Below are 14,846 nucleotides of genomic sequence, written 5' to 3'. Positions count from 1 at the left end.
AGGACTGCTTTTATCTCCTGGATGTTGATGTGCAGCTTGGTCTTAGCTGATGACCGTACTCTTTGGTTTATCTGCACAAAATTTCTCCCACATCCCAGAGAAGAGGCATCCATGGTAACCACCACACTGGGAGCTGGATGGCAGGTGATGCTAAGAGTGAGAATGGAATATGAAGCCACTAGGAAACATGTCAATGACAAACTTAACTTTACTGGACTAGAAATGGGATCTGAAACTTGGGACCACTGAACGTTGAGGGCTAGTTTCAGCATCCACATGTGATATCTATTGAAAGGTATTGGGAAGAATGTGGCTGCCATTAGCCCAAGAAGTTTCAGGCATAGAGCTGCTATAACTAAGAAAAGAGAAGACAAAGTATTTGATGATAAAACTTGCTATGCAGAAGTCCTAGTCACGAGACAGTGTGTCCAAAGTGGTACACAATAAGTGTTAGAACTTGCAAGGCTTCATCTGGGATTTTGAGGTGTTTACTGAGATTTTCCAAGGAGGAGAGGAGTAAGCTGTCCCTTGCTTAAAGTAATGACAACTAAGTGGGGGCAACTAGGAGCCATCTGTCCAGACATAAGATCACCTTGGTTGCCATAAGCATGAGATGAGCTGCCAGTGCTGTGATGCATTTGGGAACACTGTGGGGCCTGTAGTGAAACAAAATGATAGCACGTAATTAAAAGTGATGGTCTCTAACCTGGAAGTGCAGAAACCTCTTGGAAATCTTGATATACGGGTATACACCATGGTGGTATAAACATCACATTCAGTTCCCCTAGACAAGGGATTATTAGCACCATAAGCATCTAGAATTTTGCTGTACAAACTGCTTGATACCACAGATGTCTAGAATAGGTCTGAGGTCTTGTATTTTTTTTTTTTTGTAACAAAAAGATCCTCAAGTAATATCCAGACCTCCTCTGGTCTGATAGAACCTCTAGAATTGTTTTTCTAGAAATCGTAGATCCTTCTTTCCATCCACTGCCTTCTGAATGGGAGAAGCATCTAGTAGGAGAAGGGGGCTCAGCTAAAGAGAAACAAAGGAATGGAATTGTGCAGCCTCTGGATATTTTCTTTGTCCACTTCTCCTATGAGATAGCCTGCCATGCCATCTACTGAAGGGAGACAAGACCACCCCCCCAACTGCTTCCAGGGTATGGCAATCTGGCAAGACCACAGGGGTTCTACTGATGGCATCCTGAAGAAGGGAGCAATGAATCTACTGATCACCAATGCCTCTAGTTCTGGAAACTTTCACACATGCACAGATTTTTATCTCAATTCTGCCTAAAGACATATTGCTGTGTTTTCTTAAGTTCCTGAGGCTCCTCTGGCAGAAATATTGAACCTACCTCCATCTTCCCTCCTTGCCTGCTCTTCTGCAGCTTAGCTTTCACTTGCAGCAGAACAGTTCTGGTCCTTTGAAGGGGATGTTGGTGACGGATGCTTAATGCTAGCAGCAAATTGCAGTGCCTGAGCTAGGCATGTTTATGTATGGAAATAACTGACACAGACACTCTGACTACTCCACTGACAGCATTGTTGGAAGTATAAACCTGCTTAGCAAAGCAGTCCATGATTTGGGACTCCTTACCCATAAGAGTGATCCTCAGAAACCCCATCTGAAGGCTCCCTTTAAGAATTGTTTCCAACAATATAAAAAAAAAACAAAAGAAGTTGGCAGGTAATACAAAAGAAGCCAAGGATTTCCCAAAATAAATAATGTCCTGAACGTAGGTTTATTTTTACAAAAGCATACGTTTTCGCTACTGTGAAACAGTAACTTCTTCAGAGAAATTGACAAACAATGGGCGCCAAATATTTAAACCTTCCATGGCGCTAGTACGTACCCACTACGTCACATAAATTCACAAACAGACCTCCCAAACAGTGACGTGTGACATGTACAAGAGAAGTAAAAGTCATTCAAAAGTAAACTCTCATAATTAATGATCTATATAATTTAATATGCAAGGGTTTCTAACTCCAGTAAAACATAAGCTGCATACAGTGCAAAAAACCAATGCAAAAAAGCATAAAAAATGCGTAAAAGACAGCAAGTAATACACTATTTAAACAAAATTGAAATTATGTAGCTACTATTATTATTTTCAGCAATAGCACGTCTTTAAAAATGACAAAGTGAAATCTAAACACTATCCATATACCAACAATTTTTAAATGTATAAGAACCATTGTCTTCTCTATACGGGAGTGCATTCTCATTAAATGTATTATATATTGTATAAGTATAAGGTATACATGTATAGGACCTAGTTGATACATGAATGTATCAAAAGTAAATTACATACTAAGTATATTAGAATGTATGTATTTACTATATTTGTTATGCGCATTAAAAACGTACTTCTCAATTTCAGTATACAGGTTATATTACAATTTTCGTTTAAACCTGGTACACTGAACGCGTCTAAAGTCGGTTGCCATTTAAACTCACGTGCTTCCAATAATAAAGAGAACGGACCTCCTCTAATGGTAAAAGGGACATGGTCAATAGCTAAAAAATGGAAGCTGTGGCCAGGATTATTACTAATATGTTTTGCTAAAGCATTATCCCTTTTATTTTTCCTTATGGCATAAATATGTTCATACAGCCTTTCACGCAATTTTCGATCTGTTTTTCCTACATAGAAGGCTGAACAACAGTCACATGTAGCTAAGTAGATAATAGATTTAGACTCACAGTTAAGTTTATAATTTATAGAGTATTTTTTGTCCCTAATAGTAAAAGAATTTGCTGTTTTCAAATAATTACACCATTTACATGTATCACAAGTAAATGTCCCCTTATATCTTAAGAAAATGTCCACGTCTTTGTTTCTTTCTAACAACATTTTGAGGTTGTTACCTTTCTTATATACTATCATAGGGTTAAGCCCTAGTTTTTCTGATAGTTGTTGGTTACTCCTAATAAGGCTCCAGTTTTTAAAAACAATTGACCTAATCTGGTTAGAATTTGTATTAAAGGTAGTTATAAAACTGGTAGTAAAGCGTTTAGTCAGTTTGATGCATAAATGGCTCAGATTTTCTGAAATATTTGAAGTAGAGTTATCAATTATAATGTTAATATGGTCCTCTAGGGTAGTTAGAACATCTTTACCTAATAATGGAATATATATTCTATTTTTTCGTTTTAACTCAACTTCTTGAAATATTTCATCAATAAGCAATGGGGGATAGCATCGCATCGATTAGTGAACATATCCTTCAAAAGATGACATTCTGCATAAAATGCTGTGTCAAAAGTACACATCCTTGCAGCTCGAATGAATTGGCCTTTGACTATAGAGCGTTTTTGTTTAAATGGGTGTGTACTTGTGTAATGTAAGGAGTTACAATAAGTAATTTTTCTAAATATTGATGAGAAATATAAGCCATTTCTAATGTCCTTGTTTAATTTTACATCTAAGTAATCTATTTCTTCAGTGTCAAAATGGTAAGTAAATTTAAGAAAATTAGTAGTGGAATTGAAAAATTACTTACTTATTGTAACTCCTTCTTACATTACACAAGTACACACCCATTTAAACAAAAATGCTCTATAGTCAAAGGCCAAATTCGAGCTGCAAGGATGTGTACTTTTGACACAGCATTTTATGCAGAATGTCATCTTTTGAAGGATATGTTCACTAATCGATGCTATCCCCCATTGCTTATTGATGAAATATTTCAAGAAGTTGAGTTAAAACGAAAAAATAGAATATATATTCCATTATTAGGTAAAGATGTTCTAACTACCCTAGAGGACCATATTAACATTATAATTGATAACTCTACTTCAAATATTTCAGAAAATCTGAGCCATTTATGCATCGAACTGACTAAACGCTTTACTACCAGTTTTATAACTACCTTTAATACAAATTCTAACTAGATTAGGTCAATTGTTTTTAAAAACTGGAGCCTTATTAGGAGTAACCAACAACTATCAGAAAAACTAGGGCTTAACCCTATGATAGTATATAAGAAAGGTAACAACCTCAAAATGTTGTTAGAAAGAAACAAAGACGTGGACATTTTCTTAAGATATAAGGGGACATTTACTTGTGGTACATGTAAATGGTGTAATTATTTGAAAACAGCAAATTCTTTTACTATTAGGGACAAAAAATACTATATAAATTATAAACTTAACTGTGAGTCTAAATCTATTATCTACTTAGCTACATGTGACTGTTGTCCAGCCTTCTACATAGGAAAAATGGATCGAAAATTACGTGAAAGGCTGTATGAACATATTTATGCTATAAGGAAAAATAAAAGTGATAATGCTTTAGCAAAACATATTAGTAATAATCCGGGCCACAGCTTCCATTTTTTAGCTACTGACCATGTCCCTTTTACCATTAGAGGAGGTCCATTCTCTTTATTATTGGAAGCAGGTGAGTTAGAATGGCAACTGACTTTAGACGCGTTCAGTGTACCAGGTTTAAACGAAAACTGTAATATAACCTGTATACTGAAATTGAGAAGTACTTTGAGGTAAAATAAAATAATATACATGATTTTAAACTATGTTTTTAATGCGCATAACAAATATAGTAAATACATACATTCTAATATACTTAGTATGTAATTTACTTTTGATACATTCATGTATCAACTAGGTCCTATACATGTATACCTTATACTTATACAATGTATAATACATTTAATGAGAATGCACTCCCGTATAGAGAAGACAATGGCTCTTATACATTTAACAATTGTTGGTATATGTATAGTGTTTAGATTTTATTTTATGTAATTTTTAAAGATGTGCTATTGCTGAAAATAATAATAGTAGCTACATAATTTCAATTTTGTTTAAATTACGTATTACTTGCTGTCTTTTACGCATTTTTTATGCTTTTTTGCATTTTTTTTTTGCACTGTATGCAACTTATGTTTTACTGGAGTTAGATACCCTTGCATATTAAATTATATAGATCATTAATTATGCATAAAGATTGCTAGTTTTAATTGTTTTTTAATTGTTTTCTAAACGTTTTACATTACAATTATTAAGAGTTTACTTTTGAATGACTTTTACTTCTCTTGTACATGTCACACGTCACTGTTTGGGAGGTCTGTTTGTGAATTTTTGTGACGTAGTGGGTATGTACTAGCGCCACGGAAGGTTTAAATATTTGGCGCCTATTGTTTGTCAGTTTCTCTGAAGAAGTTACTGTTTCACAGTAGCGAAAACGTATGCTTTTGTAAAAATAAACCTACGTTCAGGACATTATTTATTTTGGGACATCCTTGGCTTCTTTTGGATTACCTGCCAACTTCTTTTGGTTTTTTTGGTTTCCAACACTATCAAACCTTTCTTTGACACTCAGTCTCTGGGAGTCTGGAAGATTACATCTGGTCACCTTGGAATGGGAGCCATAGCATCTTGTTCCTGCTGCACTGCCTGTATGACAAGTGAAACCATTATGTCTGCCAGTGGTACCACTGATGGCGAAGGTGGAGTGAAAAGGAAAGTCTGTTGGAAAATCTCTTCTAAAGTATTAACTCCAGGATACCCTCAGATTTGGGGAACTCAAGAGGAGATGAGGAAACTTATTATCCAGGTGCACATCCAGGATGGGAGACTCTGCAGGGGAGTCTAGATGCTCCTTTTGCATTGTCTCTTCCTCAAATCACTTAAGCTTAGATATCTCAGTGGAGGAGAAATCTGCACCAGATATTCTAAGTCCATTTTGACTATACCTTTCTGTGCCCTTGCTCAGAACATGCAAGGTCAAAACACTCAGAAGTATGGCCCAACATCTAACATAGGATCCTTATTGCCATATATCAGTAAAATTTGTTGTCTCATTGGCATCAATAGTCAAACACAAGGAAATGACAAAGTCACTGGTAAATGCTCCAACCTCTGCCCTCTACAACAGAGGAGAACATCCACAGTGAGGATGGTTTCAGAACCAAGGAATTCAATGCCAATGAGGTTATCAATGAGAAAAGTGCTGTGGGCATCAGTACTGACACTGGGGCTAACTGGTCAAAGTGACCACCTAGGCTCTAATGGCCCTCAGTGTTGACACTGGGGCCACAGGTACCAAAGAAAAAGTCGGTGTCAAGGCCAAAATAGATATCAGCACAGAACTGGGAACCTGCTGGAAGGGCTTTGAATCTATCACCAAACTGGGGGCATGAGAGTAAGACAGGAAAAAGAAAGAACTTCTGCAGCTCACTGGAAAGAGTCGAAGACAGCACACTCACTTTAATCTGAGTATTCACAAAAGCCATCTTAATCACTTCCCAGTCCAAGTGAAGAGATAGACTGTGAAGAGAATGGTAGGAATGTATGGCCAAAGCTGGACAATGCTTGGAAGGAATCATTTTATTTTATTTTTAACTTGATAACTGGGGTAGTATATAGATCTACCCAGACTATTTTCAGGTTCAGCATGAGGAATATACAAAATAAAAACAAGAATTGCCAGGATAACAACTAAAACGAACAGCGAGTATAAAAAGTTGTATCCTAGTAATGCAAACAGCTACTGTTCCACACATACAACTGTTGTTCCAAGCAGAGACTGACCAAATTAAACATGTTATTTACAAGATTTGATTATAAAGAGATGAGGAGGCGGGGAGTATTAGAAGATCATGCAAAATAAGAATTATTTAGTAGAGAAAATTGTGAAGCATAGCTATACTGGAGGTTAGTATCTGACAGAGGTTTTAATAAGTGGACTTCATTCAGTGAAAATAGCAGTAGGGATAAGGTACTGTGACAGTTACTTTCTAGAAATTTCTGTCCTGCCTGAAATATTTTTGGGTAGTTTCTTGGAAATTGACTTAAAGATGACTCCACCTAAGTTCAACAGGAATGGCTCACACTGAGTGGGCAAGAACAGAAACTGTATGTGCTGTGCAATTTGTTTCAATTTGTTTTGAGTGGTAAATGTGCATGGGAAAAAGGATGCTTATAGACCATGGACCTTTTCTTTTCTTTTTTTTTTTTTTATATACTCACTTTGCCCTTGCTGTCTACTGATCATCAGACCTCTCTCAGCCATTTGCCTCATTTGTTCCTAATTACTGGAGAGAAGGTTGACTGGAAGGAGCCATCTCTCAAGACAGCCATCAGGAGTGGTTTGTAATTTTCAGCCTTTTTTTTTGGCCCTATTCTCCCCATAACAAACTGGAGTAGGACTCAGGAGGGATGTGCAATGGGCTATCTGTGAAGGCAGTCCCTTTCACTTCTGCAGCCCTGAAACTTGGAAATCACACCTCCTTACCCTCCAGAAAATGGGAACTGTCCATGTCCCTTTCACTCCTTGCCACCCCTCTCAGCATGACCCCCCAGTGCTGGGACTGCTAATCAAACCCTGATTGCCTGGGTTATCAGAGCTCCATCCCATCCCTTTACACCCTTGATCCAGGCTCTATGATGTGGACCACTTTGTTAGCCTACTGGCAAAGAAGGCAAAGTTTCCAAGTTTAGCAACTTACGGTTTAGTAATATTATTAGTAATGTACATTTTGTCTTGTTAGCAATTTTTCTTGGTTAGACCTCAACAATGAAGTTCCCTTTTGTAGATCAGAGTGTAACATGTGTGTGTGTGTGTTATGTCTTTAAGAAGCATGGGAGGCTGTGTGCACATACAAATTCCAGAGTCATGCAATCCCTAGTGCCATTTTGTAGAAGCAGCTAGAGAGTAAGCATGTATGATCACAGTAGTTAGTTTGTATACAAGTTACTTAAGTGACAGTCAATAAGCCACTATAGTGATGCGTTTGTGTAGAATAAAGCTGCTTGAACAGAACCCATGAAGACTCATTTATCCGTGTACTAACACGAAAGTGACATGGTGTCTGAACCGGGAAAAAAAGAGAATAACATTTGGAGCCATGAGATGTAAAGACAACAGCGAATGTAAAAACGAGACAAAACAGTATAAACACAACCAGAAAGAATCAAAGGTAATGAGAAATACTACAAATTATTTACCTGTTGCGGAAAAAGGCAAGAAAAGGCATTACAAGGGCATAAACCACATTATCGGGCAAGAGGAAAGTACAACAAAAAGTTTAACTAAAAGAAAATGTTTAAGATAAACGTATTTGACAAGACGATTAACTTTAAAGTACAAAACAAGCATGTTTAAGGCAGAACAGGTGTCTGTAAGGCAAAATTGGGCATGTTTAGAGAAGAGTACAAGAAAAGCATGTCGGGGATAAGAAGAGTTTAAACGAACAAAAAAGAATATAATAAGAAAAAGAAAAAAGGGCACAGTAAGCAAAAATAAAGCAAGGCGACTGCTTGTGTTTGGACATAACTACTTCTTTACATTGTATCAAGGGTGTAAAAATGTATTCGTAGTATCTCAGTGTGTGTAAAAGTGCTTACAGTGTGTGTTTATTATTGTGCATGTATTTCAAAGAGTTCGCTGTGTGCAAGGTGCAACTATTTTGTGTAATCCAGTCAAAACATAACTACCTGTAGAAAAGTTCTTGTGCTGGGTGTGTCTGTTCGCAAAGTGCCGTCATTACAGAGTGCTTCTTGTACTGTAAAAAGTTGCCTAGCAAGGTATTGCCATTTTGGAGACATTTCAGTGTACTGCAAACAGACATTTGCATATTACAATTACTTCGGAAGATATTGAATTTGGGCAACAGAAGTTTGATTTATTTGCATTGTAGAGTTGCTTGATATGTTTCTTGCATTGACAAAAGGTATTTCTTACAAAAACACGAATAAACCTTGAAAAATACCACCAGAAAGAATAGACCAGGATCCATGCAATAGTTTGATTTAGCGCTTTCGTTTTTAATAAAAACTTCATCAGAATAACACACATTCAGAAGCTGACCCTATATATACACACATATATACCCTTTCCCCTATTACCTATAATTGGTTAATAATATAGTGACACCACAAGACAATTAAATCTAAAAGGCATATAGTTTGAATTTACATAAATATATAAATACAGAGATATATATAACTGAATATAGCCACAAGTTCCTTCGTGTGAATGTGTTATATTTTATACGTAACCTTCTGCTTTTAGTCAGAGTATAGAACTGATGGATATATTACTGTTTAAACCTGTTTTTTGTGTTGCATTGGTCCTCAGCTGCCACCTCAGTTCCTTAGCCTCCAAATAATCATTAAGGGGTCCACCTCTATCCCCTAACACAACTTGTTCTATGATAGAAAACTTAAAACTGTGACCTTCATGATTTTTAATATGGAGAGCCAGGACATTCTTAGTATCTTGTTTTTTGATATCACAATAATGTTGACATACTCTGCTTCTAAGTGCACTGATCGTCTTCCCAATGTAAAAACAAGGACATTGGGTACACATAGCTAAATAGACGACCACCTTACTGCTACAAGAGAATTTCTTTTTATATACTAATCTCCCAGAGTTTGGGATAAAAATTTCACTCCCTTCAGATATATGTTGACATTGCAGACAAAACCCACATTTATACATACCCTTATTTCCACAGTAAACTTCATGGGACCTCTCTATCATATTCTTAAGAGTTGTATCTTTTTTGTATACAATGTTAGGCACCGTTCCCACTGTGTCTGTGTATTCCTTACTGGTATTAAATAAATTCCAATTATGTTGTATGATTTGTCTGATATCTGTAAACTGCTTATTGTATTTAAAAATATCAGCTTTACTAAAGGTTTGGGGCTCAGTTCTAGTGTTCCCTTCATGAAAAATTTCCATACCTTTACCTAACAATGGGAGGAAGTGTCCATTTTCTCTCTTACTCACAACTTCCTGTAATGTATTCTCCACAAATTCTAGAGGGTAACCCCTCTTTACTAACATGTCAGTAAGAATGTTAATATGATCTAAAAAGTCACAGTGGTTTGAAACCATCCTTGCTAATCTAACCCCCTGACTTTTACCAACGCCTTCTTTTGATGCATTAGGTGAAAACTACTGAAATGCAAGTGTATTAGAATACGTAGGTTTCCTAAATATAGTAGTCTCAAAACATTTGTCCAAAATGTTTTTACTAAGAGTAATGTCTAAATAATCGATTCTGTCATGTGAAATGGTGTGTGAAAATTCAAGGAAATCTGTACTTTTCTCAATAAATGTTAAAAATTCTTTAAGTGTGTCTTCGCTGTTGTTCCATAGGATTACTATATCATCCAAATAGCGACCATAGTAATTCCAGTGTTTTGCAAAGGGGCTGGTAAAGATGAATTCCGTTTCCCAAAATGCCAAAACAACGGTGGCAAAAATAGGGGCACATATAGCCCCCATAGCTACTCCCTTACACTGTTTGAATAGTTGTTCTTCAAAAACTATAATGTTAGTATCCAAAATTAATTCCATAAGACTCCTAATCATAAGAATGTGATCATGTGTTAAGTTGTTGTGTTGACAGAGAAATGAATAAAACCATTCAATGCCAGTGTTCTGTGGAATTACTGAAAACAGATCTTTCACATCTATTGTCACAAAAATCAAAGCTTCGTTGTACATGTTCCTATTAATTTTCCTTAGTAGATCCCATGAATCTTTCACTATCCAATTGCAATTGGAAAGAATGTCCTTGAGTTGTAAATCTACAAATTTGGCAATAAAATAGGTTTTAGATGCTTTCGCATCAACAATTGGTCTAAGGGGGGGTTGGCTACATCTTTGTGTATTTTTGGTATTCCAAAGATTGTAGGTATTTTTGGGTGTTTCACTTCCATAAAAGAATGTTCCTCTAGGGAAATCTGCCTGTTCATAAGAAGTTCTTCTAATAATATGTCAACTTTTCTATATATTATATTTTTCTCAATCAAACTAACCTGACAATATGTCTCAGAATGTAGAATATCAAACATTTTGTTGATGTATGAATTTTTATTCATGATAGCCAACCCACCCCCTTATCTGGTTTCATAATTCTTATATCACTGTTGTTACAAAACTTCTGCACTAATTCCATCTCATATGTATTCAAGTTGTTTTCCATTTCATCTGAACCATTCTTGGTTTTAAACATCTTTCTAATATCATGTTCACACATTTTCTCAAATGTCTGTGGCTAAGGAACTGAGGTGGTAGCTGAGGACCAATGCAACACAAAAAACAGGTTTAAACAGTAATATATCCATCAGTTCTATACTCAGACTAAAAGCAGAAGGTTACAAATAAAATATAACACATTCACACGAAGGAACTTGTGGCTATATTCAGTTATATATATATCTGTATTTATATATTTATGTAACTTTGTATTTTTACAATTCAAACTATATGCCTTTTAGATTTAATTGTCTTGTGATGTCAGTATATTATTAACCAATTATAGGTAATAGGGGAAAGGGTGGTGTATACTTCTTACAAAAGATTACAAGAGTATTACAGTGCTCGTGAATTGCTCAGTTGCATCGCAAAGTTCTCAAATGTTTCTTAAAGAGGTGATTTTAACAGGTGATGGCACATGACTGCAGCATTACTGCAGTTATCAATAAAATTCCAAAAGTGATTACTTTAGCATTTCTGCCTTTACCAATTCTGAAATTGCATGACTATAGCATTTCTGCCTCTGCCAATTTCGAAGGTGCATTACTTTGGCATTTCTGCCTTTACCGATTCTGAAAGCATAGTGAGTGATAAATGGCTTTAGCATTTCTGCCTTTACCAATCGAAGATTTCATAAAGCATCGAAAATCCAAGAGATTATTCCACATAGCTCCATAAAACATCGAAAAGTCTGAAAAGCTATTCCGTAGTTTTGAAAAGCATTGATAGCTCAAGAAAGTTATTTAGCAAAACATAGCAAAGTATTGAGAACTCTGAAAAGTTATTTCGTAAAACACAGTAAAGCATCGAAAAATCTGAAAAGCTATTTCACAAAATACAATAAAGTATCGAGAAGCCCAAGAAGCTTATTTCGCAAAGTCCAGTTATTTGAAAGTACTATGAGATTGTTTATTCGTATGATTCCGATAAGCCTAAAGAGCAAAAGTATAAGTTCAGAGCACAAAAACATAGAGCAAATTGTGTTTATGCCAATTACTTATGCACATGTGTACATTTGGGCTTATTTGCAAGACCCTTCGCTGGTATGTGTTAATATGGCAGACGGATTTCGAAAACCTCAACCACATGTGTTTGATCAGAATATTGCAGAGAACTGGGGAATATTTGAACAAGAGTACGATATTTTCATAAAAGCAGCTCATGCAGATAAGGAGGCATGCGCCAAGGCATTCATTTTGTTAAATCTAGCAGGATCTGAAACCATAGAAAGAGAATGTTCATTTGTATATGCACCAGGAGTGTATGAAGGTGAAGGTGCAGACCTCTATATTGTTGTACAAGCTGAATCAAGGGAAGACCCAGAGTGTTTGAAGCGCAAGTTTACAGAAATGTGCAACCCCCAGACGAATGTTACATTACAGAGATATTTGCTTTACACAAGAAATCGGAAACCAAGGGAAACATTTGCAGCTTATATAACTGACTTGAGAAACAGAGCTAAAACAGGTCAGTTTGGTGATTTGAACGATGAGCTGATAAAGGACAGACCTGTGTGTGGTATTAACAGTGCTGCAGTGAGAAAGATTTTACTTTGTGACAGTGATTTGACATTAAGCAAAGCAACAGAGATCAGATCCATGAGGTGACAAAGACATACGAATATTCTTGTGGGGGGCAAAAGCATGGTTTCAAAAAAGCTCCACAGCAAACGTAGATAGTATGCAACAAGTGGCAAACAGAAAAAGGCCTAAGCAAGGGGCAGCCTTAGGGTTTACAAAGAAGACACAAAGCTTTCAGAAAGTTCCAGGAAAAAGCTCCACCACTAGCTCTGTGTGAGTCAGCAAAACCTAAATCGAGCTTTATTGTTAACTGTCGCAATTGTGGTGCAAATCATGAATCTAAAAGGGAGAAGTGTTTAGCATATGGTCAGCAATGCCACAAATAAAAAAATAAAACCAGTTCCAAAAATGTTGCAAATCAAGTAAGCCTCACTCAGTTGTAAAGAAAGGTCACACAAAGAAGCAAGTTGATCAAGTAGAGCCGAAAAAGTCAGCTTTCAATGTAGATGGTGTATTGATACTTGGGAAAGAGCTGATGCAGTAAACTTAACAAGGACTGAAGTGTTGAGTACAGTTCGAATCAATGGAAAATCCACGGAACTCAAAGTAGACACTGGGTCAAAGTGTAATGGTATATCAGCAGACACATTTGCAAAAGTGAGAACCAACAAACAACTCAATATAACCAGCAGTGTGAGACTTGTTGCGTATGGAGGTGAAGAAATTCAAACCGAAAGTTCAGTAATACTTTCATGCTACTTAGCTGAGAACTGTTACAACTTATTGTTCTATGTAATCCAATGACTAAGTGCTGTCTTTGTGTCTAAAAGATAGTTTGAGAATGAATCTGCTTTCTTTTGCTAAAGAAGTCCATCATGTGAGTGCAGTTCCCATTTCCAGTTTTTCTTAAGCCATTTTCTCAGAGCATGCTGACGTTTTTGATGATAAATTGGGCAAACTTCCAGTTGTGTATTCAATGAACCTAGTCCCTGAGATCACTCCAATAGTTAGGCCAGCAAGAAGAGTTCCAATAGCAATGCAAAATAAAGTTACAGCTCAATTGGATAAGATGGTGCACAGCAAGGTGTGATTTGTCCAGTCACAGAACCAACTGAATAGGTGTCGCCCATGGTAGCTGTTTACAAGAAAGGCTCACACGAAATCAGAATATGCATTGATCCTAGAGATTTGAACAAAGCATTAAAAAGACTATCATCCAATGCATACAGTTGAAGAAGTCGTAGCTCTAAAAAAAAATGCCACTGCATTTTCTGTTTTAGATGCAGTGTTCATTTTGGTAAGTGATGCTTGATCGCAAATCCTCATTTCTAACTACTTTTGGCACTCCATTTGGCAGATACAGATTCATAAGGATGCCATTTGGAATAAATTCTGCAAGTGAAGCTTTTCAGCGTGCGATGGAACAAATTTTTTCAGGTTATCCTTGTGCCATAATAGTAGACAATCTATTAGTTGGAAGCAATGGCGAAGCAGAGCATGACAAAAACTTCAAGAAAGATCTTGTCAGAGAATGTGAAGTAAATTTGAAGCTCAATCCTCTGAAGTGTAAATGCAGACTTCCAGAAGTTACGTACATAGGTCATTTGTTTAACAAGTACAGGCTTACGGCCAAACAACTATCCTAGAGATGTCAGCGCCAATGTGCAAAGTTTACAGTATTTTCTGGGCATGGTCAACTATTTAGGCCAATTTATACCAGACTTCAGTGAATTGTCAGCACCTTTGAGACAGCTAACATGCAAAAATGTTGTATGCTCATGGATGGAACATCAACAAACGTCATTTGAAGACATTAAGCAAAACATTGACACCCCCCTATGTTACGATACTATGATGTGAATAAACCAGTTCTTCATTCCTGTGATGCTTCACAGTTTGGTCTAGGCGCAGTTATTCTTCAAGAGGGAAGACCAGCAGCCTGTGCATCTAGGACATTTACTCAAACTGAGATGCATTATGATCAAATTGAAAAAGATTTTGGCGATAGCTTTCGCATGTTCCAAGTTTCCTGATTATATTTATGGTCGTGCTATTCAGATTGAAACTGATCATCATCTTCTAGGTACCATTCTAAAGAAGCCAATGCACACTGCTCCAGCGAGATTACAAAGAATGATGTTCAAATTGCAAAAGTCCAATTTCAAAATGGCCTACACTAAAGGTAAATTGCTCTATCTGGCTGATACCTTATCCAAATCGCCTATAATTACAACAGAACAGCTTGATACTGAAACTTTTGACTTTGATGTAATGTCAGTGCATAATTTTTCCACCA

This window comes from Protopterus annectens, chromosome 2.part0, assembly GCF_019279795.1.
Source record: "Protopterus annectens isolate FY-2018-M chromosome 2.part0, PAN1.0, whole genome shotgun sequence".
NCBI lineage: Eukaryota > Metazoa > Chordata > Ceratodontiformes > Protopteridae > Protopterus > Protopterus annectens.
The sequence above is the reverse complement of the archived record's forward strand: the minus strand, read 5'-3'. Positions refer to the sequence as shown.